This window comes from Notolepis coatsorum (assembly GCF_963971535.1).
Source record: "Notolepis coatsorum genome assembly, chromosome: 14".
NCBI lineage: Eukaryota > Metazoa > Chordata > Actinopteri > Aulopiformes > Paralepididae > Notolepis > Notolepis coatsorum.
This window is the reverse complement of record NC_140178.1, coordinates 79,731,763-79,755,079: the sequence shown is the minus strand read 5'-3', so window position 1 is coordinate 79,755,079 and position 23,317 is coordinate 79,731,763.

Below are 23,317 nucleotides of genomic sequence, written 5' to 3'. Positions count from 1 at the left end.
GGAGTCAGAAAAACCACTTGCACCCCAAGGGTTATGAGCAATGAGGTCATAAAATACAGACTCATTAGTTAACAAGGAGAACAGATCACTGTTAATGATCACAATATAATCTCCCCGTCTGTATGTGTGGAAATTCGGACTATGGTTTGAATCAAATCAGCTCCTCTGGCAGAACCTTTCAGTGAAGATCTTAGGACTTATGAACTCACACCCAAGCTGAAATGCTTAAATGTGGGCTCGTCCAGGATTTTAACCCGGGACCTCTCGCACCCTAAGCGAGAATCATACCCCTAGACCAACAAGTCTCTGCTGAGCAGTTTGGCTTTACTTTTCGACAGTAAATGTCTGGGTCCTGTTGGTGGATCGTCCTGTATTTCTGTGATAAGTCATTTCCTGCTACACAACAAGCTCAATGTTGTCATTTTTTACTCAACGTTATAAGATGCAAAGTGGCGACAGCAGATGATGGTGTCAACATAGCTGAAATGTGCAAAACCTTTGCTTTGGATTGGGATCTTGAAAAGGCTAATCACGCCATTGCTGCTGTTACAGACAATTCACCTAACATAGTGTACCAGTGAGAGGCCCAGCTATCGCCACACATTTTAGCTTACACTTTAAACCTTGCTACACGAGCGAGTTTGAGTGCACCCCGTTGCTGTAGTTTGCTTGGTCAAGTGCGGCAGGTAGGAGCCTTCTTCTACTGAAGTTTCACAGCCACTGCTGTATTCTCCTCTAAACAGAAACTGCTGGAGCTTCCATCGCACAAACTGATCTTGGATGCAGTCACACGCTAACATAGCACAGTGGACATGTTCAAACGCTATCTCGAGCAGCAAGCAGCCATAGCAGTAGCTTCCGTGAGTACAGCTGTTTGATTGCTGATGCCTTTGTGCATCTGCAAATGTGACCCGGGAACGATGTGGTCCAGCGTGAATTATGTACTTTCAAGCACATGACTAAAAGGACAACTAGATCCTCATCAAGGGCCTGGATAGCTCAGTCGGTAGAGCATCAGACTTTTAATCTGAGGGTCCAGGGTTCAAGTCCCTGTTCAGGTGTGTCTTTACACTTTGCTTGGAGATCCCCTATTGAGTACAATACCGATGTCAACTTGGAAATTCCCCCTTCAGCTACAAAAACTATATTACATCCTTCAGCTGTTTTGCAAGCGGTAAAGCTTCACATTTCCCACCTCACTTGCAAGGAATTGCACTACAGCAGCTGGCAAAATTGTAAAAACAAGTAAGAAACGTGGGCCACTACTAGCTGATCTGGAGTCAGAAAAACCACTTGCACCCCAAGGGTTATGAGCAATGAGGTCATAAAATACAGACTCATTAGTTAACAAGGAGAACAGATCACTGTTAATGATCACAATATAATCTCCCCGTCTGTATGTGTGGAAATTCGGACTATGGTTTGAATCAAATCAGCTCCTCTGGCAGAACCTTTCAGTGAAGATCTTAGGACTTATGAACTCACACCCAAGCTGAAATGCTTAAATGTGGGCTCGTCCAGGATTTTAACCCAGGACCTCTCGCACCCTAAGCGAGAATCATACCCCTAGACCAACGAGCCTCTGCTGAGCAGTTTGGCTTTACTTTTCGACAGTAAATGTCTGGGTCCTGTTGGTGGATCGTCCTGTATTTCTGTGATAAGTAATTTCCTGCTACACAACAAGCTCAATGTTGTCATTTTTTACTCAACGTTATAAGATGCAAAGTGGCGACAGCAGATGGTGGTGTCAACATAGCTGAAATGTGCAAAACCTTTGCTTTGGATTGGGATCTTGAAAAGGCTAATAACGCCATTGCTGCTGTTACAGACAATTCACCCAACAGTGTAACAGTGAGAGGCCGAGCTATCGCCACACATTTTTTCTTACACTTTAAACCTTGCTACACGAGCGAGTTTGAGTGCACCCCGTTGCTGTAGTTTGCTTGGTCAAGTGCGGCAGGTAGGAGCCTTCTTCTACTGAAGTTCCACAGCCACTGCTGTATTTTCCTCTAAACAGAAACTGCTGGAGCTTCCATCGCACAAACTGATCTTGGATGCAGTCACACGCTAACATAGCACAGTGGACATGTTCAAACGCTATCTCGAGCAGCAAGCAGCCATAGCAGTAGCTTCCGTGAGTACAGCTGTTTGATTGCTGATGCCTTTGTGCAACTGCAAATGTGACCCGGGAACGATGTGTTCCAGCGTGAATTATGTACTTGCAAGCACATGGCTAAAAGGATAACTAGATCCTTATCAAGGGCCTGTATAGCTCAGTCAGTAGAGCATCAGACTTTTAATCTGAGGGTCCAGGGTTCAAGTCCCTGTTCAGGCGTGTCTTTACACTTTGCTTGGAGATCCCATATTAAGTACAATACTGATGTCAACTTGGAAATTCCCCCTTCAGCTACAAAAACTATGTTACATCCTTCAGCTGTTTTGCAAGCGGTAAAGCTTCACATTTCCCACCTCAGCAGCTGGCAAAATTGTAAAAACAAGTAAGAAGCGTGGGCCACTACTAGCTGATCTGGAGTCAGAAAAAACACTTGCACCCCAAGGGTTATGAGCAATGAGGTCATAAAATACAGACTCATTAGTTACAAGGAGAACAGATCACTGTTAATGATCACAGTATAATCTCCCCGTCTGTATGTGTGGAAATTCAGACTATGGTTTGAATCAAATCAGCTCCTCTGGCAGAACCTTTCAGTGAAGATCTTAGGACTTATGAACTCACACCCAAGCTGAAATGCTTAAATGTGGGCTAGTCCAGGATTTGAACCGGGGACCTCTCGCACCCGAAGCGAGAATCATACCCCTAGACCAACGAGCCTCTGCTGAGAAATTTGGCTTTACTTTTCGACAGTAAATGTCTGGGTCCTGTTGGTGGATCGTCCTGTATTTCTGTGATAAGTCATTTCAAGCTCAATGTTGTCATTTTTAACTCAACGTTATAAGATGCAAAGTGGCGACAGCAGATGATGGTGTCAACATAGCTGAAATGTGCAAAACCTTTGCTTTGGATTGGGATCTTGAAAAGGCTAATCACGCCATTGCTGCTGTTACAGACAATTCACCTAACATAGTGTACCAGTGAGAGGCCCAGCTATCGCCACACATTTTTGCTTACACTTTAAACCTTGCTACACGAGCGAGTTTGAGTGCACCCCGTTGCTGTAGTTTGCTTGGTCAAGTGCGGCAGGTAGGAGCCTTCTTCTACTGAAGTTCCACAGCCACTGCTGTATTCTCCTCTAAACAGAAACTGCTGGAGCTTCCATCGCACAAACTGATCTTGGATGCAGTCACACGCTAACATAGCACAGTGGACATGTTCAAACGCTATCTCGAGCAGCAAGCAGCCATAGCAGTAGCTTCCGTGAGTACAGCTGTTTGATTGCTGATGCCTTTGTGCATCTGCAAATGTGACCCGGGAACGATGTGGTCCAGCGTGAATTATGTACTTGCAAGCACATGACTAAAAGGACAACTAGATCCTCATCAAGGGCCTGGATAGCTCAGTCGGTAGAGCATCAGACTTTTAATCTGAGGGTCCAGGGTTCAAGTCCCTGTTCAGGTGTGTCTTTACACTTTGCTTGGAGATCCCCTATTGAGTACAATACCGATGTCAACTTGGAAATTCCCCCTTCAGCTACAAAAACTATGTTACATCCTTCAGCTGTTTTGCAATGGGTAACGCTTCACATTTCCCACCTCACTTGCAAGGAATTGCACTACAGCAGCTGGCAAAATTGTAAAAACAAGTAAGAAACGTGGGCCACTACTAGCTGATCTGGAGTCAGAAAAACCACTTGCACCCCAAGGGTTATGAGCAATGAGGTCATAAAATACAGACTCATTAGTTACAAGGAGAACAGATCACTGTTAATGATCACAATATAATCTCCCCGTCTGTATGTGTGGAAATTCGGACTATGGTTTGAATCAAATCAGCTCCTCTGGCAGAACCTTTCAGTGAAGATCTTAGGACTTATGAACTCACACCCAAGCTGAAATGCTTAAATGTGGGCTCGTCCAGGATTTTAACCCAGGACCTCTCGCACCCTAAGCGAGAATCATACCCCTAGACCAACGAGCCTCTGCTGAGCAGTTTGGCTTTACTTTTCGACAGTAAATGTCTGGGTCCTGTTGGTGGATCGTCCTGTATTTCTGTGATAAGTAATTTCCTGCTACACAACAAGCTCAATGTTGTCATTTTTTACTCAACGTTATAAGATGCAAAGTGGCGACAGCAGATGGTGGTGTCAACATAGCTGAAATGTGCAAAACCTTTGCTTTGGATTGGGATCTTGAAAAGGCTAATAACGCCATTGCTGCTGTTACAGACAATTCACCTAACATAGTGTACCAGTGAGAGGCCGAGCTATCGCCACACATTTTTGCTTACACTTTAAACCTTGCTACACGAGCGAGTTTGAGTGCACCCCGTTGCTGTAGTTTGCTTGGTCAAGTGCGGCAGGTAGGAGCCTTCTTCTACTGAAGTTCCACAGCCACTGCTGTATTCTCCTCTAAACAGAAACTGCTGGAGCTTCCATCGCACAAACTGATCTTGGATGCAGTCACACGCTAACATAGCACAGTGGACATGTTCAAACGCTATCTCGAGCAGCAAGCAGCCATAGCAGTAGCTTCCGTGAGTACAGCTGTTTGATTGCTGATGCCTTTGTGCATCTGCAAATGTGACCCGGGAACGATGTTGTCCAGCGTGAATTATGTACTTGCAAGCACATGACTAAAAGGACAACTAGATCCTCATCAAGGGCCTGGATAGCTCAGTCGGTAGAGCATCAGACTTTTAATCTGAGGGTCCAGGGTTCAAGTCCCTGTTCAGGCGTGTATTTACACTTTGCTTGGAGATCCCCTATTGAGTACAATACCGATGTCAACTTGGAAATTCCCCCTTCAGCTACAAAAACTATGTTACATCCTTCAGCTGTTTTGCAAGCGGTAAAGCTTCACATTTCCCACCTCACTTGCAAGGAATTGCACTACAGCAGCTGGCAAAATTGTAAAAACAAGTAAGAAACGTGGGCCACTACTAGCTGATCTGGAGTCAGAAAAACCACTTGCACCCCAAGGGTTATGAGCAATGAGGTCATAAAATACAGACTCATTAGTTAACAAGGAGAACAGATCACTGTTAATGATCACAATATAATCTCCCCGTCTGTATGTGTGGAAATTCGGACTATGGTTTGAATCAAATCAGCTCCTCTGGCAGAACCTTTCAGTGAAGATCTTAGGACTTATGAACTCACACCCAAGCTGAAATGCTTAAATGTGGGCTCGTCCAGGATTTTAACCCGGGACCTCTCGCACCCTAAGCGAGAATCATACCAGACCAACGAGCCTCTGCTGAGCAGTTTGGCTTTACTTTTCGACAGTAAATGTCTGGGTCCTGTTGGTGGATCGTCCTGTATTTCTGTGATAAGTAATTTCCTGCTACACAACAAGCTCAATGTTGTCATTTTTTACTCAACGTTATAAGATGCAAAGTGGCGACAGCAGATGATTGTGTCAACATAGCTGAAATGTGCAAAACCTTTGCTTTGGATTGGGATCTTGAAAAGGCTAATCACGCCATTGCTGCTGTTACAGACAATTCACCTAACATAGTGTAGCAGTGAGAGGCCGAGCTATCGCCACACATTTTTGCTTACACTTTAAACCTTGCTACACAAGCGAGTTTGAGTGCACCACATTGCTGTAGTTTGCTTGGTCAAGTGCGGCAGGTAGGAGCCTTCTTCTACTGAAGTTCCACAGCCACTGCTGTATTCGCCTCTAAACAGAAACTGCTGGAGCTTCCATCGCACAAACTGATCTTGGATGCAGTCACACGCTAACATAGCACAGTGGACATGTTCAAACGCTATCTCGAGCAGCAAGCAGCCATAGCAGTAGCTTCCGTGAGTACAGCTGTTTGATTGCTGATGTCTTTGTGCAACTGCAAATGTGACCCAGGAACGATGTGTTCCAGCGTGAATTATGTACTTGCAAGCACATGACTAAAAGGACAACTAGATCCTCATCAAGGGCCTGGATAGCTCAGTCGGTAGAGCATCAGACTTTTAATCTGAGGGTCCAGGGTTCAAGTCCCTGTTCAGGCGTGTATTTACACTTTGCTTGGAGATCCCCTATTGAGTACAATACCGATGTCAACTTGGAAATTCCCCCTTCAGCTACAAAAACTATATTACATCCTTCAGCTGTTTTGCAAGCGGTAAAGCTTCACATTTCCCACCTCACTTGCAAGGAATTGCACTACAGCAGCTGGCAAAATTGTAAAAACAAGTAAGAAACGTGGGCCACTACTAGCTGATCTGGAGTCAGAAAAACCACTTGCACCCCAAGGGTTATGAGCAATGAGGTCATAAAATACAGACTCATTAGTTAACAAGGAGAACAGATCACTGTTAATGATCACAATATAATCTCCCCGTCTGTATGTGTGGAAATTCGGACTATGGTTTGAATCAAATCAGCTCCTCTGGCAGAACCTTTCAGTGAAGATCTTAGGACTTATGAACTCACACCCAAGCTGAAATGCTTAAATGTGGGCTCGTCCAGGATTTTAACCCGGGACCTCTCGCACCCTAAGCGAGAATCATACCCCTAGACCAACAAGTCTCTGCTGAGCAGTTTGGCTTTACTTTTCGACAGTAAATGTCTGGGTCCTGTTGGTGGATCGTCCTGTATTTCTGTGATAAGTCATTTCCTGCTACACAACAAGCTCAATGTTGTCATTTTTTACTCAACGTTATAAGATGCAAAGTGGCGACAGCAGATGATGGTGTCAACATAGCTGAAATGTGCAAAACCTTTGCTTTGGATTGGGATCTTGAAAAGGCTAATCACGCCATTGCTGCTGTTACAGACAATTCACCTAACATAGTGTACCAGTGAGAGGCCCAGCTATCGCCACACATTTTAGCTTACACTTTAAACCTTGCTACACGAGCGAGTTTGAGTGCACCCCGTTGCTGTAGTTTGCTTGGTCAAGTGCGGCAGGTAGGAGCCTTCTTCTACTGAAGTTTCACAGCCACTGCTGTATTCTCCTCTAAACAGAAACTGCTGGAGCTTCCATCGCACAAACTGATCTTGGATGCAGTCACACGCTAACATAGCACAGTGGACATGTTCAAACGCTATCTCGAGCAGCAAGCAGCCATAGCAGTAGCTTCCGTGAGTACAGCTGTTTGATTGCTGATGCCTTTGTGCATCTGCAAATGTGACCCGGGAACGATGTGGTCCAGCGTGAATTATGTACTTTCAAGCACATGACTAAAAGGACAACTAGATCCTCATCAAGGGCCTGGATAGCTCAGTCGGTAGAGCATCAGACTTTTAATCTGAGGGTCCAGGGTTCAAGTCCCTGTTCAGGTGTGTCTTTACACTTTGCTTGGAGATCCCCTATTGAGTACAATACCGATGTCAACTTGGAAATTCCCCCTTCAGCTACAAAAACTATATTACATCCTTCAGCTGTTTTGCAAGCGGTAAAGCTTCACATTTCCCACCTCACTTGCAAGGAATTGCACTACAGCAGCTGGCAAAATTGTAAAAACAAGTAAGAAACGTGGGCCACTACTAGCTGATCTGGAGTCAGAAAAACCACTTGCACCCCAAGGGTTATGAGCAATGAGGTCATAAAATACAGACTCATTAGTTAACAAGGAGAACAGATCACTGTTAATGATCACAATATAATCTCCCCGTCTGTATGTGTGGAAATTCGGACTATGGTTTGAATCAAATCAGCTCCTCTGGCAGAACCTTTCAGTGAAGATCTTAGGACTTATGAACTCACACCCAAGCTGAAATGCTTAAATGTGGGCTCGTCCAGGATTTTAACCCAGGACCTCTCGCACCCTAAGCGAGAATCATACCCCTAGACCAACGAGCCTCTGCTGAGCAGTTTGGCTTTACTTTTCGACAGTAAATGTCTGGGTCCTGTTGGTGGATCGTCCTGTATTTCTGTGATAAGTAATTTCCTGCTACACAACAAGCTCAATGTTGTCATTTTTTACTCAACGTTATAAGATGCAAAGTGGCGACAGCAGATGGTGGTGTCAACATAGCTGAAATGTGCAAAACCTTTGCTTTGGATTGGGATCTTGAAAAGGCTAATAACGCCATTGCTGCTGTTACAGACAATTCACCCAACAGTGTAACAGTGAGAGGCCGAGCTATCGCCACACATTTTTTCTTACACTTTAAACCTTGCTACACGAGCGAGTTTGAGTGCACCCCGTTGCTGTAGTTTGCTTGGTCAAGTGCGGCAGGTAGGAGCCTTCTTCTACTGAAGTTCCACAGCCACTGCTGTATTTTCCTCTAAACAGAAACTGCTGGAGCTTCCATCGCACAAACTGATCTTGGATGCAGTCACACGCTAACATAGCACAGTGGACATGTTCAAACGCTATCTCGAGCAGCAAGCAGCCATAGCAGTAGCTTCCGTGAGTACAGCTGTTTGATTGCTGATGCCTTTGTGCAACTGCAAATGTGACCCGGGAACGATGTGTTCCAGCGTGAATTATGTACTTGCAAGCACATGGCTAAAAGGATAACTAGATCCTTATCAAGGGCCTGTATAGCTCAGTCAGTAGAGCATCAGACTTTTAATCTGAGGGTCCAGGGTTCAAGTCCCTGTTCAGGCGTGTCTTTACACTTTGCTTGGAGATCCCATATTAAGTACAATACTGATGTCAACTTGGAAATTCCCCCTTCAGCTACAAAAACTATGTTACATCCTTCAGCTGTTTTGCAAACGGTAAAGCTTCACATTTCCCACCTCACTTGCAAGGAATTGCACAACAGCAGCTGGCAAAATTGTAGAAACAAGTAAGAAGCGTGGGCCACTACTAGCTGATCTGGAGTCAGAAAAACCACTTGCACCCCAAGGGTTATGAGCAATGAGGTCATAAAATACAGACTCATTAGTTACAAGGAGAACAGATCACTGTTAATGATCACAGTATAATCTTCCCGTCTGTATGTGTGTAAATTCAGACTATGGTGAATCAAATCAGCTCCTCTGGCAGAACCTTTCAGTGAAGATCTTAGGACGTATGAAATTACACCCAAGCTGAAATGCTTAAATGTGGGCTCGTCCGGGATTTGAACCCGGGACCTCTCGCACCCGAAGCGAGAATCATACCCCTAGACCAACGAGCCTCTGCTGAGCAGTTTGGCTTTGCTTTTCGACAGTAAATGTCTGGGTCCTGTTGGTGGATCGTCCTGTATTTCTGTGATAAGTAATTTCCTGCTACACAACAAGCTCAATGTTTAAATTTTTTACTCAACGTTATAAGATGCAAAGTCACGACAGCAGATGATGGTGTCAACATAGCTGACATGTGCAAAACCTTTGCTTTGGATTGGGATCTTGAAAAGGCTAATCACGCCATTGCTGCTGTTACAGACAATTCACCCAACAGTGTAACAGTGAGAGGCCGAGCTATCGCCACACATTTTTTCTTACACTTTAAACCTTGCTACACGAGCGAGTTTGAGTGCACCCCGTTGCTGTAGTTTGCTTGGTCAAGTGCGGCAGGTAGGAGCCTTCTTCTACTGAAGTTCCACAGCCACTGCTGTATTTTCCTCTAAACAGAAACTGCTGAAGCTTCCATCGCACAAACTGATCTTGGATGCAGTCACACGCTAACATAGCACAGTGGACATGTTCAAACGCTATCTCGAGCAGCAAGCAGCCATAGCAGTAGCTTCCGTGAGTACAGCTGTTTGATTGCTGATGTCTTTGTGCATCTGCAAATGTGACCCGGGAACGATGTTGTCCAGCGTGAATTGTGTACTTGCAAGCACATGGCTAAAAGGATAACTAGATCCTTATCAAGGGCCTGGATAGCTCAGTCGGTAGAGCATCAGACTTTTAATCTGAGGGTCCAGGGTTCAAGTCCCTGTTCAGCCGTGTCTTTACACTTTGCTTGGAGATCCCATATTAAGTACAATACCGATGTCAACTTGGAAATTCCCCCTTCAGCTACAAAAACTATGTTACATCCTTCAGCTGTTTTGCAAACGGTAAAGCTTCACATTTCCCACCTCACTTGCAAGGAATTGCACAACAGCAGCTGGCAAAATTGTAGAAACAAGTAAGAAGCGTGGGCCACTACTAGCTGATCTGGAGTCAGAAAAACCACTTGCACCCCAAGGGTTATGAGCAATGAGGTCATAAAATACAGACTCATTAGTTACAAGGAGAACAGATCACTGTTAATGATCACAGTATAATCTTCCCGTCTGTATGTGTGGAAATTCAGACTATGGTGAATCAAATCAGCTCCTCTGGCAGAACCTTTCAGTGAAGATCTTAGGACTTATGAAATTACACTTAAGCTGAAATGCTTAAATTTGGGCTCGTCCGGGATTTGAACCCGGGACCTCTCGCACTCGAAGTGAGAATCATACCACTAGACCAACGAGCCTCTGCTTAGCAGTTTGGCTTTGCTTTTCGACAGTAAATGTCTGGGTCCTGTTGGTGGATCGTCCTGTATTTCTGTGATAAGTAATTTCCTGCTACACAACAAGCTCAATGTTGTCATTTTTTACTCAACGTTATAAGATGCAAAGTGGCGACAGCAGATGGTGGTGTCAACATAGCTGACATGTGCAAAACCTTTGCTTTGGATTGGGATCTTGAAAAGGCTAATCACGCCATTGCTGCTGTTACAGACAATTCACCCAACAGTGTAACAGTGAGAGGCCGAGCTATCGCCACACATTTTTTCTTACACTTTAAACCTTGCTACACGAGCGAGTTTGAGTGCACCCCGTTGCTGTAGTTTGCTTGGTCAAGTGCGGCAGGTAGGAGCCTTCTTCTACTGAAGTTCCACAGCCACTGCTGTATTTTCCTCTAAACAGAAACTGCTGAAGCTTCCATCGCACAAACTGATCTTGGATGCAGTCACACGCTAACATAGCACAGTGGACATGTTCAAACGCTATCTCGAGCAGCAAGCAGCCATAGCAGTAGCTTCCGTGAGTACAGCTGTTTGATTGCTGATGTCTTTGTGCATCTGCAAATGTGACCCGGGAACGATGTTGTCCAGCGTGAATTGTGTACTTGCAAGCACATGGCTAAAAGGATAACTAGATCCTTATCAAGGGCCTGGATAGCTCAGTCGGTAGAGCATCAGACTTTTAATCTGAGGGTCCAGGGTTCAAGTCCCTGTTCAGCCGTGTCTTTACACTTTGCTTGGAGATCCCATATTAAGTACAATACCGATGTCAACTTGGAAATTCCCCCTTCAGCTACAAAAACTATGTTACATCCTTCAGCTGTTTTGCAAACGGTAAAGCTTCACATTTCCCACCTCACTTGCAAGGAATTGCACAACAGCAGCTGGCAAAATTGTAGAAACAAGTAAGAAGCGTGGGCCACTACTAGCTGATCTGGAGTCAGAAAAACCACTTGCACCCCAAGGGTTATGAGCAATGAGGTCATAAAATACAGACTCATTAGTTACAAGGAGAACAGATCACTGTTAATGATCACAGTATAATCTTCCCGTCTGTATGTGTGGAAATTCAGACTATGGTGAATCAAATCAGCTCCTCTGGCAGAACCTTTCAGTGAAGATCTTAGGACTTATGAAATTACACTTAAGCTGAAATGCTTAAATTTGGGCTCGTCCGGGATTTGAACCCGGGACCTCTCGCACTCGAAGTGAGAATCATACCACTAGACCAACGAGCCTCTGCTTAGCAGTTTGGCTTTGCTTTTCGACAGTAAATGTCTGGGTCCTGTTGGTGGATCGTCCTGTATTTCTGTGATAAGTAATTTCCTGCTACACAACAAGCTCAATGTTGTCATTTTTTACTCAACGTTATAAGATGCAAAGTGGCGACAGCAGATGGTGGTGTCAACATAGCTGAAATGTGCAAAACCTTTGCTTTGGATTGGGATCTTGAAAAGGCTAATAACGCCATTGCTGCTGTTACAGACAATTCACCCAACAGTGTAACAGTGAGAGGCCGAGCTATCGCCACACATTTTTTCTTACACTTTAAACCTTGCTACACGAGCGAGTTTGAGTGCACCCCGTTGCTGTAGTTTGCTTGGTCAAGTGCGGCAGGTAGGAGCCTTCTTCTACTGAAGTTCCACAGCCACTGCTGTATTTTCCTCTAAACAGAAACTGCTGGAGCTTCCATCGCACAAACTGATCTTGGATGCAGTCACACGCTAACATAGCACAGTGGACATGTTCAAACGCTATCTCGAGCAGCAAGCAGCCATAGCAGTAGCTTCCGTGAGTACAGCTGTTTGATTGCTGATGCCTTTGTGCAACTGCAAATGTGACCCGGGAACGATGTGTTCCAGCGTGAATTATGTACTTGCAAGCACATGGCTAAAAGGATAACTAGATCCTTATCAAGGGCCTGTATAGCTCAGTCAGTAGAGCATCAGACTTTTAATCTGAGGGTCCAGGGTTCAAGTCCCTGTTCAGGCGTGTCTTTACACTTTGCTTGGAGATCCCATATTAAGTACAATACTGATGTCAACTTGGAAATTCCCCCTTCAGCTACAAAAACTATGTTACATCCTTCAGCTGTTTTGCAAACGGTAAAGCTTCACATTTCCCACCTCACTTGCAAGGAATTGCACAACAGCAGCTGGCAAAATTGTAGAAACAAGTAAGAAGCGTGGGCCACTACTAGCTGATCTGGAGTCAGAAAAACCACTTGCACCCCAAGGGTTATGAGCAATGAGGTCATAAAATACAGACTCATTAGTTACAAGGAGAACAGATCACTGTTAATGATCACAGTATAATCTTCCCGTCTGTATGTGTGTAAATTCAGACTATGGTGAATCAAATCAGCTCCTCTGGCAGAACCTTTCAGTGAAGATCTTAGGACGTATGAAATTACACCCAAGCTGAAATGCTTAAATGTGGGCTCGTCCGGGATTTGAACCCGGGACCTCTCGCACCCGAAGCGAGAATCATACCCCTAGACCAACGAGCCTCTGCTGAGCAGTTTGGCTTTGCTTTTCGACAGTAAATGTCTGGGTCCTGTTGGTGGATCGTCCTGTATTTCTGTGATAAGTAATTTCCTGCTACACAACAAGCTCAATGTTTAAATTTTTTACTCAACGTTATAAGATGCAAAGTCACGACAGCAGATGATGGTGTCAACATAGCTGACATGTGCAAAACCTTTGCTTTGGATTGGGATCTTGAAAAGGCTAATCACGCCATTGCTGCTGTTACAGACAATTCACCCAACAGTGTAACAGTGAGAGGCCGAGCTATCGCCACACATTTTTTCTTACACTTTAAACCTTGCTACACGAGCGAGTTTGAGTGCACCCCGTTGCTGTAGTTTGCTTGGTCAAGTGCGGCAGGTAGGAGCCTTCTTCTACTGAAGTTCCACAGCCACTGCTGTATTTTCCTCTAAACAGAAACTGCTGAAGCTTCCATCGCACAAACTGATCTTGGATGCAGTCACACGCTAACATAGCACAGTGGACATGTTCAAACGCTATCTCGAGCAGCAAGCAGCCATAGCAGTAGCTTCCGTGAGTACAGCTGTTTGATTGCTGATGTCTTTGTGCATCTGCAAATGTGACCCGGGAACGATGTTGTCCAGCGTGAATTGTGTACTTGCAAGCACATGGCTAAAAGGATAACTAGATCCTTATCAAGGGCCTGGATAGCTCAGTCGGTAGAGCATCAGACTTTTAATCTGAGGGTCCAGGGTTCAAGTCCCTGTTCAGCCGTGTCTTTACACTTTGCTTGGAGATCCCATATTAAGTACAATACCGATGTCAACTTGGAAATTCCCCCTTCAGCTACAAAAACTATGTTACATCCTTCAGCTGTTTTGCAAACGGTAAAGCTTCACATTTCCCACCTCACTTGCAAGGAATTGCACAACAGCAGCTGGCAAAATTGTAGAAACAAGTAAGAAGCGTGGGCCACTACTAGCTGATCTGGAGTCAGAAAAACCACTTGCACCCCAAGGGTTATGAGCAATGAGGTCATAAAATACAGACTCATTAGTTACAAGGAGAACAGATCACTGTTAATGATCACAGTATAATCTTCCCGTCTGTATGTGTGGAAATTCAGACTATGGTGAATCAAATCAGCTCCTCTGGCAGAACCTTTCAGTGAAGATCTTAGGACTTATGAAATTACACTTAAGCTGAAATGCTTAAATTTGGGCTCGTCCGGGATTTGAACCCGGGACCTCTCGCACCCGAAGTGAGAATCATACCACTAGACCAACGAGCCTCTGCTTAGCAGTTTGGCTTTGCTTTTCGACAGTAAATGCCTGGGTCCTGTTGGTGGATCGTCCTGTATTTCTGTGATAAGTAATTTCCTGCTACACAACAAGCTCAATGTTGTAATTTTTTACTCAACGTTATAAGATGCAAAGTCACGACAGCAGATGATAGTGTCAACATAGCTGAAATGTGCAAAACCTTTGCTTTGGATTGGGATCTTGAAAAGGCTAATCACGCCATTGCTGCTGTTACAGACAATTCACTTAACAGTGTAACAGTGAGAGGCCGAGCTATCGCCACACATTTTTGCTTACACTTTAAACCTTGCTACACGAGCGAGTTTGAGTGCACCCCGTTGCTGTAGTTTGCTTGGTCAAGTGCGGCAGGTAGGAGCCTTCTTCTACTGAAGTTCCACAGCCACTGCTGTATTTTCCTCTAAACAGAAACTGCTGGAGCTTCCATCGCACAAACTGATCTTGGATGCAGTCACACGCTAACATAGCACAGTGGACATGTTCAAACGCTATCTCGAGCAGCAAGCAGCCATAGCAGTAGCTTCCGTGAGTACAGCTGTTTGATTGCTGATGCCTTTGTGCAACTGCAAATGTGACCCGGGAACGATGTGTTCCAGCGTGAATTATGTACTTGCAAGCACATGGCTAAAAGGATAACTGGATCCTTATCAAGGGCCTGGATAGCTCAGTCGGTAGAGCATCAGACTTTTAATCTGAGGGTCCAGGGTTCAAGTCCCTGTTCAGGCGTGTCTTTACACTTTGCTTGGAGATCCCCTATTAAGTACAATACCGATGTCAACTTGGAAATTCCCCCTTCAGCTACAAAAACTATGTTACATCCTTCAGCTGTTTTGCAAGCGGTAAAGCTTCACATTTCCCACCTCACTTGCAAGGAATTGCACAACAGCAGCTGGCAAAATTGTAAAAACAAGTAAGAAGCGTGGGCCACTACTAGCTGATCTGGAGTCAGAAAAAACACTTGCACCCCAAGGGTTATGAGCAATGAGGTCATAAAATACAGACTCATTAGTTACAAGGAGAACAGATCACTGTTAATGATCACAGTATAATCTTCCCGTCTGTATGTGTGGACATTCAGACTATGGTGAATCAAATCAGCTCCTCTGGCAGAACCTTTCAGTGAAGATCTTAGGACTTATGAAATTACACCCAAGCTGAAATGCTTAAATGAGGGCTCGTCCGGGATTTGAACCCGGGACCTCTCTCACCCGAAGCGAGAATCATACCCCTAGACCAACGAGCCTCTGCTGAGCAGTTTGGCTTTGCTTTTCGACAGTAAATGTCTGGGTCCTGTTGGTGGATCGTCCTGTATTTCTGTGATAAGTAATTTCCTGCTACACAACAAGCTCAATGTTGTAATTCTTTACTCAACATTATAAGATGCAAAGTCACGACAGCAGATGATGGTGTCAACATAGCTGACATGTGCAAAACCTTTGCTTTGGATTGGGATCTTGAAAAGGCTAATCACGCCATTGCTGCAGTTACAGACAATTCACTTAACAGTGTAACAGTGAGAGGCCGAGCTATCGCCACACATTTTTGCTTACACTTTAAACCTTGCTACACGAGCGAGTTTGAGTGCACCCCGTTGCTGTAGTTTGCTTGGTCAAGTGCAGCAGGTAGGAGCCTTCTTCTACTGAAGTTCCACAGCCACTGCTGTATTTTCCTCTAAACAGAAACTGCTGGAGCTTCCATCGCACAAACTGATCTTGGATGCAGTCACACGCTAACATAGCACAGTGGACATGTTCAAACGCTATCTCGAGCAGCAAGCAGCCATAGCAGTAGCTTCCGTGAGTACAGCTGTTTGATTGCTGATGCCTTTATGCAACTGCAAATGTGACCCGGGAACGATGTGTTCCAGCGTGAATTATGTACTTGCAAGCACATGGCTAAAAGGATAACTAGATCCTTATCAAGGGCCTGGATAGCTCAGTCGGTAGAGCATCAGACTTTTAATCTGAGGGTCCAGGGTTCAAGTCCCTGTTCAGGCATGTCTTTACACTTTGCTTGGAGATCCCCTATTAAGTACAATACCGATGTCAACTTGGAAATTCCCCCTTCAGCTACAAAAACTATGTTACATCCTTCAGCTGTTTTGCAAGCGGTAAAGCTTCACATTTCCCACCTCACTTGCAAGGAATTGCACAACAGCAGCTGGCAAAATTGTAAAAACAAGTAAGAAGCGTGGGCCACTACTAGCTGATCTGGAGTCAGAAAAACCACTTGCACCCCAAGGGTTATGAGCAATGAGGTCATAAAATACAGACTCATTAGTTACAAGGAGAACAGATCACTGTTAATGATCACAGTATAATCTTCCCGTCTGTATGTGTGTAAATTCAGACTATGGTGAATCAAATCAGCTCCTCTGGCAGAACCTTTCAGTGAAGATCTTAGGACTTATGAAATTACACCCAAGCTGAAATGCTTAAATGCGGGCTCGTCCGGGATTTGAACCCGGGACCTCTCGCACCCGAAGCGAGAATCATACCCCTAGACCAACGAGCCTCTGCTTAGCAGTTTGGCTTTGCTTTTCGACAGTAAATGTCTGGGTCCTGTTGGTGGATCGTCCTGTATTTCTGTGATAAGTAATTTCCTGCTACACAACAAGCTCAATGTTGTAATTTTTTACTCAACGTTATAAGATGCAAAGTCACGACAGCAGATGATGGTGTCAACATAGCTGAAATGTGCAAAACCTTTGCTTTGGATTGGGATCTTGAAAAGGCTAATCACGCCATTGCTGCAGTTACAGACAATTCACTTAACAGTGTAACAGTGAGAGGCCGAGCTATCGCCACACATTTTTGCTTACACTTTAAACCTTGCTACACGAGCGAGTTTGAGTGCACCCCGTTGCTGTAGTTTGCTTGGTCAAGTGCGGCAGGTAGGAGCCTTCTTCTACTGAAGTTCCACAGCCACTGCTGTATTTTCCTCTAAACAGAAACTGCTGGAGCTTCCATCGCACAAACTGATCTTGGATGCAGTCACACGCTAACATAGCACAGTGGACATGTTCAAACGCTATCTCGAGCAGCAAGCAGCCATAGCAGTAGCTTCCGTGAGTACAGCTGTTTGATTGCTGATGCCTTTATGCAACTGCAAATGTGACCCGGGAACGATGTGTTCCAGCGTGAATTATGTACTTGCAAGCACATGGCTAAAAGGATAACTAGATCCTTATCAAGGGCCTGGATAGCTCAGTCGGTAGAGCATCAGACTTTTAATCTGAGGGTCCAGGGTTCAAGTCCCTGTTCAGGCGTGTCTTTACACTTTGCTTGGAGATCCCCTATTAAGTACAATACCGATGTCAACTTGGAAATTCCCCCTTCAGCTACAAAAACTATGTTACATCCTTCAGCTGTTTTGCAAGCGGTAAAGCTTCACATTTCCCACCTCACTTGCAAGGAATTGCACAACAGCAGCTGGCAAAATTGTAAAAACAAGTAAGAAGCGTGGGCCACTACTAGCTGATCTGGAGTCAGAAAAAACACTTGCACCCCAAGGGTTATGAGCAATGAGGTCATAAAATACAGACTCATTAGTTACAAGGAGAACAGATCACTGTTAATGATCACAGTATAATCTTCCCGTCTGTATGTGTGGACATTCAGACTATGGTGAATCAAATCAGCTCCTCTGGCAGAACCTTTCAGTGAAGATCTTAGGACTTATGAAATTACACCCAAGCTGAAATGCTTAAATGTGGGCTCGTCCGGGATTTGAACCCGGGACCTCTCGCACCCGAAGCGAGAATCTTACCCCTAGACCAACGAGCCTCTGCTGAGCAGTTTGGCTTTGCTTTTCGACAGTAAATGTCTGGGTCCTGTTGGTGGATCGTCCTGTATTTCTGTGATAAGTAATTTCCTGCTACACTACAAGCTCAATGTTGTAATTTTTTACTCAACGTTATAAGATGCAAAGTCACGACAGCAGATGATGGTGTCAACATAGCTGACATGTGCAAAACCTTTGCTTTGGATTGGGATCTTGAAAAGGCTAATCACGCCATTGCTGCTGTTACAGACAATTCACCTAACAGTGTAACAGTGAGAGGCCGAGCTATCGCCACACATTTTTGCTTACACTTTAAACCTTGCTACACGAGTGAGTTTGAGTGCACCCCGTTGCTGTAGTTTGCTTGGTCAAGTGCGGCAGGTAGGAGCCTTCTTCTACTGAAGTTCCACAGCCACTGCTGTATTTTCCTCTAAACAGAAACTGCTGGAGCTTCCATCGCACAAACTGATCTTGGATGCAGTCACACGCTAACATAGCACAGTGGACATGTTCAAACGCTATCTCGAGCAGCAAGCAGCCATAGCAGTAGCTTCCGTGAGTACAGCTGTTTGATTGCTGATGCCTTTGTGCAACTGCAAATGTGACCCGGGAACGATGTGTTCCAGCGTGAATTATGTACTTGCAAGCACATGGCTAAAAGGATAACTAGATACTTATCAAGGGCCTGGATATCTCAGTCGGTAGAGCATCAGACTTTTAATCTGAGGGTCCAGGGTTCAAGTCCCTGTTCAGGCGTGTCTTTACACTTTGCTTGGAGATCCCCTATTAAGTACAATACCGATGTCAACTTGGAAATTCCCCCTTCAGCTACAAAAACTATGTTACATCCTTCAGCTGTTTTGCAAGCGGTAAAGCTTCACATTTCCCACCTCACTTGCAAGGAATTGCACAACAGCAGCTGGCAAAATTGTAAAAACAAGTAAGAAGCGTGGGCCACTACTAGCTGATCTGGAGTCAGAAAAAACACTTGCACCCCAAGGGTTATGAGCAATGAGGTCATAAAATACAGACTCATTAGTTACAAGGAGAACAGATCACTGTTAATGATCACAGTATAATCTTCCCGTCTGTATGTGTGGACATTCAGACTATGGTGAATCAAATCAGCTCCTCTGGCAGAACCTTTCAGTGAAGATCTTAGGACTTATGAAATTACACCCAAGCTGAAATGCTTAAGTGAGGGCTCGTCCGGGATTTGAACCCGGGACCTCTCTCACCCGAAGCGAGAATCATACCCCTAGACCAACGAGCCTCTGCTGAGCAGTTTGGCTTTGCTTTTCGACAGTAAATGTCTGGGTCCTGTTGGTGGATCGTCCTGTATTTCTGTGATAAGTAATTTCCTGCTACACAACAAGCTCAATGTTGTAATTCTTTACTCAACATTATAAGATGCAAAGTCACGACAGCAGATGATGGTGTCAACATAGCTGACATGTGCAAAACCTTTGCTTTGGATTGGGATCTTGAAAAGGCTAATCACGCCATTGCTGCAGTTACAGACAATTCACTTAACAGTGTAACAGTGAGAGGCCGAGCTATCGCCACACATTTTTGCTTACACTTTAAACCTTGCTACACGAGCGAGTTTGAGTGCACCCCGTTGCTGTAGTTTGCTTGGTCAAGTGCAGCAGGTAGGAGCCTTCTTCTACTGAAGTTCCACAGCCACTGCTGTATTTTCCTCTAAACAGAAACTGCTGGAGCTTCCATCGCACAAACTGATCTTGGATGCAGTCACACGCTAACATAGCACAGTGGACATGTTCAAACGCTATCTCGAGCAGCAAGCAGCCATAGCAGTAGCTTCCGTGAGTACAGCTGTTTGATTGCTGATGCCTTTATGCAACTGCAAATGTGACCCGGGAACGATGTGTTCCAGCGTGAATTATGTACTTGCAAGCACATGGCTAAAAGGATAACTAGATCCTTATCAAGGGCCTGGATAGCTCAGTCGGTAGAGCATCAGACTTTTAATCTGAGGGTCCAGGGTTCAAGTCCCTGTTCAGGCGTGTCTTTACACTTTGCTTGGAGATCCCCTATTAAGTACAATACCGATGTCAACTTGGAAATTCCCCCTTCAGCTACAAAAACTATGTTACATCCTTCAGCTGTTTTGCAAGCGGTAAAGCTTCACATTTCCCACCTCACTTGCAAGGAATTGCACAACAGCAGCTGGCAAAATTGTAAAAACAAGTAAGAAGCGTGGGCCACTACTAGCTGATCTCGAGTCAGAAAAACCACTTGCACCCCAAGGGTTATGAGCAATGAGGTCATAAAATACAGACTCATTAGTTACAAGGAGAACAGATCACTGTTAATGATCACAGTATAATCTTCCCGTCTGTATGTGTGTAAATTCAGACTATGGTGAATCAAATCAGCTCCTCTGGCAGAACCTTTCAGTGAAGATCTTAGGACTTATGAAATTACACCCAAGCTGAAATGCTTAAATGCGGGCTCGTCCGGGATTTGAACCTGGGACCTCTCGCACCTGAAGCGAGAATCATACCCCTAGACCAACGAGCCTCTGCTTAGCAGTTTGGCTTTGCTTTTCGACAGTAAATGTCTCGGTCCTGTTGGTGGATCGTCCTGTATTTCTGTGATAAGTAATTTCCTGCTACACAACAAGCTCAATGTTGTAATTTTTTACTCAACGTTATAAGATGCAAAGTCACGACAGCAGATGATGGTGTCAACATAGCTGAAATGTGCAAAACCTTTGCTTTGGATTGGGATCTTGAAAAGGCTAATCACGCCATTGCTGCAGTTACAGACAATTCACTTAACAGTGTAACAGTGAGAGGCCGAGCTATCGCCACACATTTTTGCTTACACTTTAAACCTTGCTACACGAGCGAGTTTGAGTGCACCCCGTTGCTGTAGTTTGCTTGGTCAAGTGCGGCAGGTAGGAGCCTTCTTCTACTGAAGTTCCACAGCCACTGCTGTATTTTCCTCTAAACAGAAACTGCTGGAGCTTCCATCGCACAAACTGATCTTGGATGCAGTCACACGCTAACATAGCACAGTGGACATGTTCAAACGCTATCTCGAGCAGCAAGCAGCCATAGCAGTAGCTTCCGTGAGTACAGCTGTTTGATTGCTGATGCCTTTATGCAACTGCAAATGTGACCCGGGAACGATGTGTTCCAGCGTGAATTATGTACTTGCAAGCACATGGCTAAAAGGATAACTAGATCCTTATCAAGGGCCTGGATAGCTCAGTCGGTAGAGCATCAGACTTTTAATCTGAGGGTCCAGGGTTCAAGTCCCTGTTCAGGCGTGTCTTTACACTTTGCTTGGAGATCCCCTATTAAGTACAATACCGATGTCAACTTGGAAATTCCCCCTTCAGCTACAAAAACTATGTTACATCCTTCAGCTGTTTTGCAAGCGGTAAAGCTTCACATTTCCCACCTCACTTGCAAGGAATTGCACAACAGCAGCTGGCAAAATTGTAAAAACAAGTAAGAAGCGTGGGCCACTACTAGCTGATCTGGAGTCAGAAAAAACACTTGCACCCCAAGGGTTATGAGCAATGAGGTCATAAAATACAGACTCATTAGTTACAAGGAGAACAGATCACTGTTAATGATCACAGTATAATCTTCCCGTCTGTATGTGTGGACATTCAGACTATGGTGAATCAAATCAGCTCCTCTGGCAGAACCTTTCAGTGAAGATCTTAGGACTTATGAAATTACACCCAAGCTGAAATGCTTAAATGTGGGCTAGTCCGGGATTTGAACGCGGGACCTCTCGCACCCGAAGCGAGAATCATACCCCTAGACCAACAAGCCTCTGCTGAGCAGTTTGGCTTTGCTTTTCGACAGTAAATGTCTGGGTCCTGTTGGTGGATCGTCCTGTATTTCTGTGATAAGTAATTTCCTGCTACACAACAAGCTCAATGTTGTAATTCTTTACTCAACGTTATAAGATGCAAAGTCACGACAGCAGATGATGGTGTCAACATAGCTGACATGTGCAAAACCTTTGCTTTGGATTGGGATCTTGAAAAGGCTAATCACGCCATTGCTGCTGTTACAGACAATTCACCTAACAGTGTAACAGTGAGAGGCCGAGCTATCGCCACACATTTTTGCTTACACTTTAAACCTTGCTACACGAGCGAGTTTGAGTGCACCCCGTTGCTGTAGTTTGCTTGGTCAAGTGCGGCAGGTAGGAGCCTTCTTCTACTGAAGTTCCACAGCCACTGCTGTATTTTCCTCTCAACAGAAACTGCTGAAGCTTCCATCGCACAAACTGATCTTGGATGCAGTCACACGCTAACATAGCACAGTGGACATGTTCAAACGATATCTCGAGCAGCAAGCAGCCATAGCAGTAGCTTCCGTGAGTACAGCTGTTTGATTGCTGATGCCTTTGTGCAACTGCAAATGTGACCCGGGAACGATGTGTTCCAGCGTGAATTATGTACTTGCAAGCACATGGCTAAAAGGATAACTAGATCCTTATCAAGGGCCTGGATAGCTCAGTCGGTAGAGCATCAGACTTTTCATCTGAGGGTCCAGGGTTCAAGTCCCTGTTCAGGCGTGTCTTTACACTTTGCTTGGAGATCCCATATTAAGTACAATACCGATGTCAACTTGGAAATTCCCCCTTCAGCTACAAAAACTATGTTCAAGTTCAAGTTCAAGTTCTTTAATAGTTGTCATGCAGAAGTACAGAATACTTTCATACAAAATGCTTCTTACTGTTACGCTCCAGAGACTGTGCTAGACAAGATAGTATCAAATAACATAATAACATAATATAGCATGAATTTAGAAGAAGAAAATGAGGTCACAGTGTTCGGTATAGACATATGTGCAATGTTCTGAGTTACCATATAATATACAATACACAATACTATGCAGTGTACAGTACTATCTAGTGCAAAGCAGAAATGGGATGAGGTACAATTTTAGGTACAATTTACAGTAAGGTGTACGAGTTATGTTACATCCTTCAGCTGTTTTGCAAACGGTAAAGCTTCACATTTCCCACCTCACTTGCAAGGAATTGCACAACAGCAGCTGGCAAAATTGTAGAAACAAGTAAGAAGCGTGGGCCACTACTAGCTGATCTGGAGTCAGAAAAACCACTTGCACCCCAAGGGTTATGAGCAATGAGGTCATAAAATACAGACTCATTAGTTACAAGGAGAACAGATCACTGTTAATGATCACAGTATAATCTTCCCGTCTGTATGTGT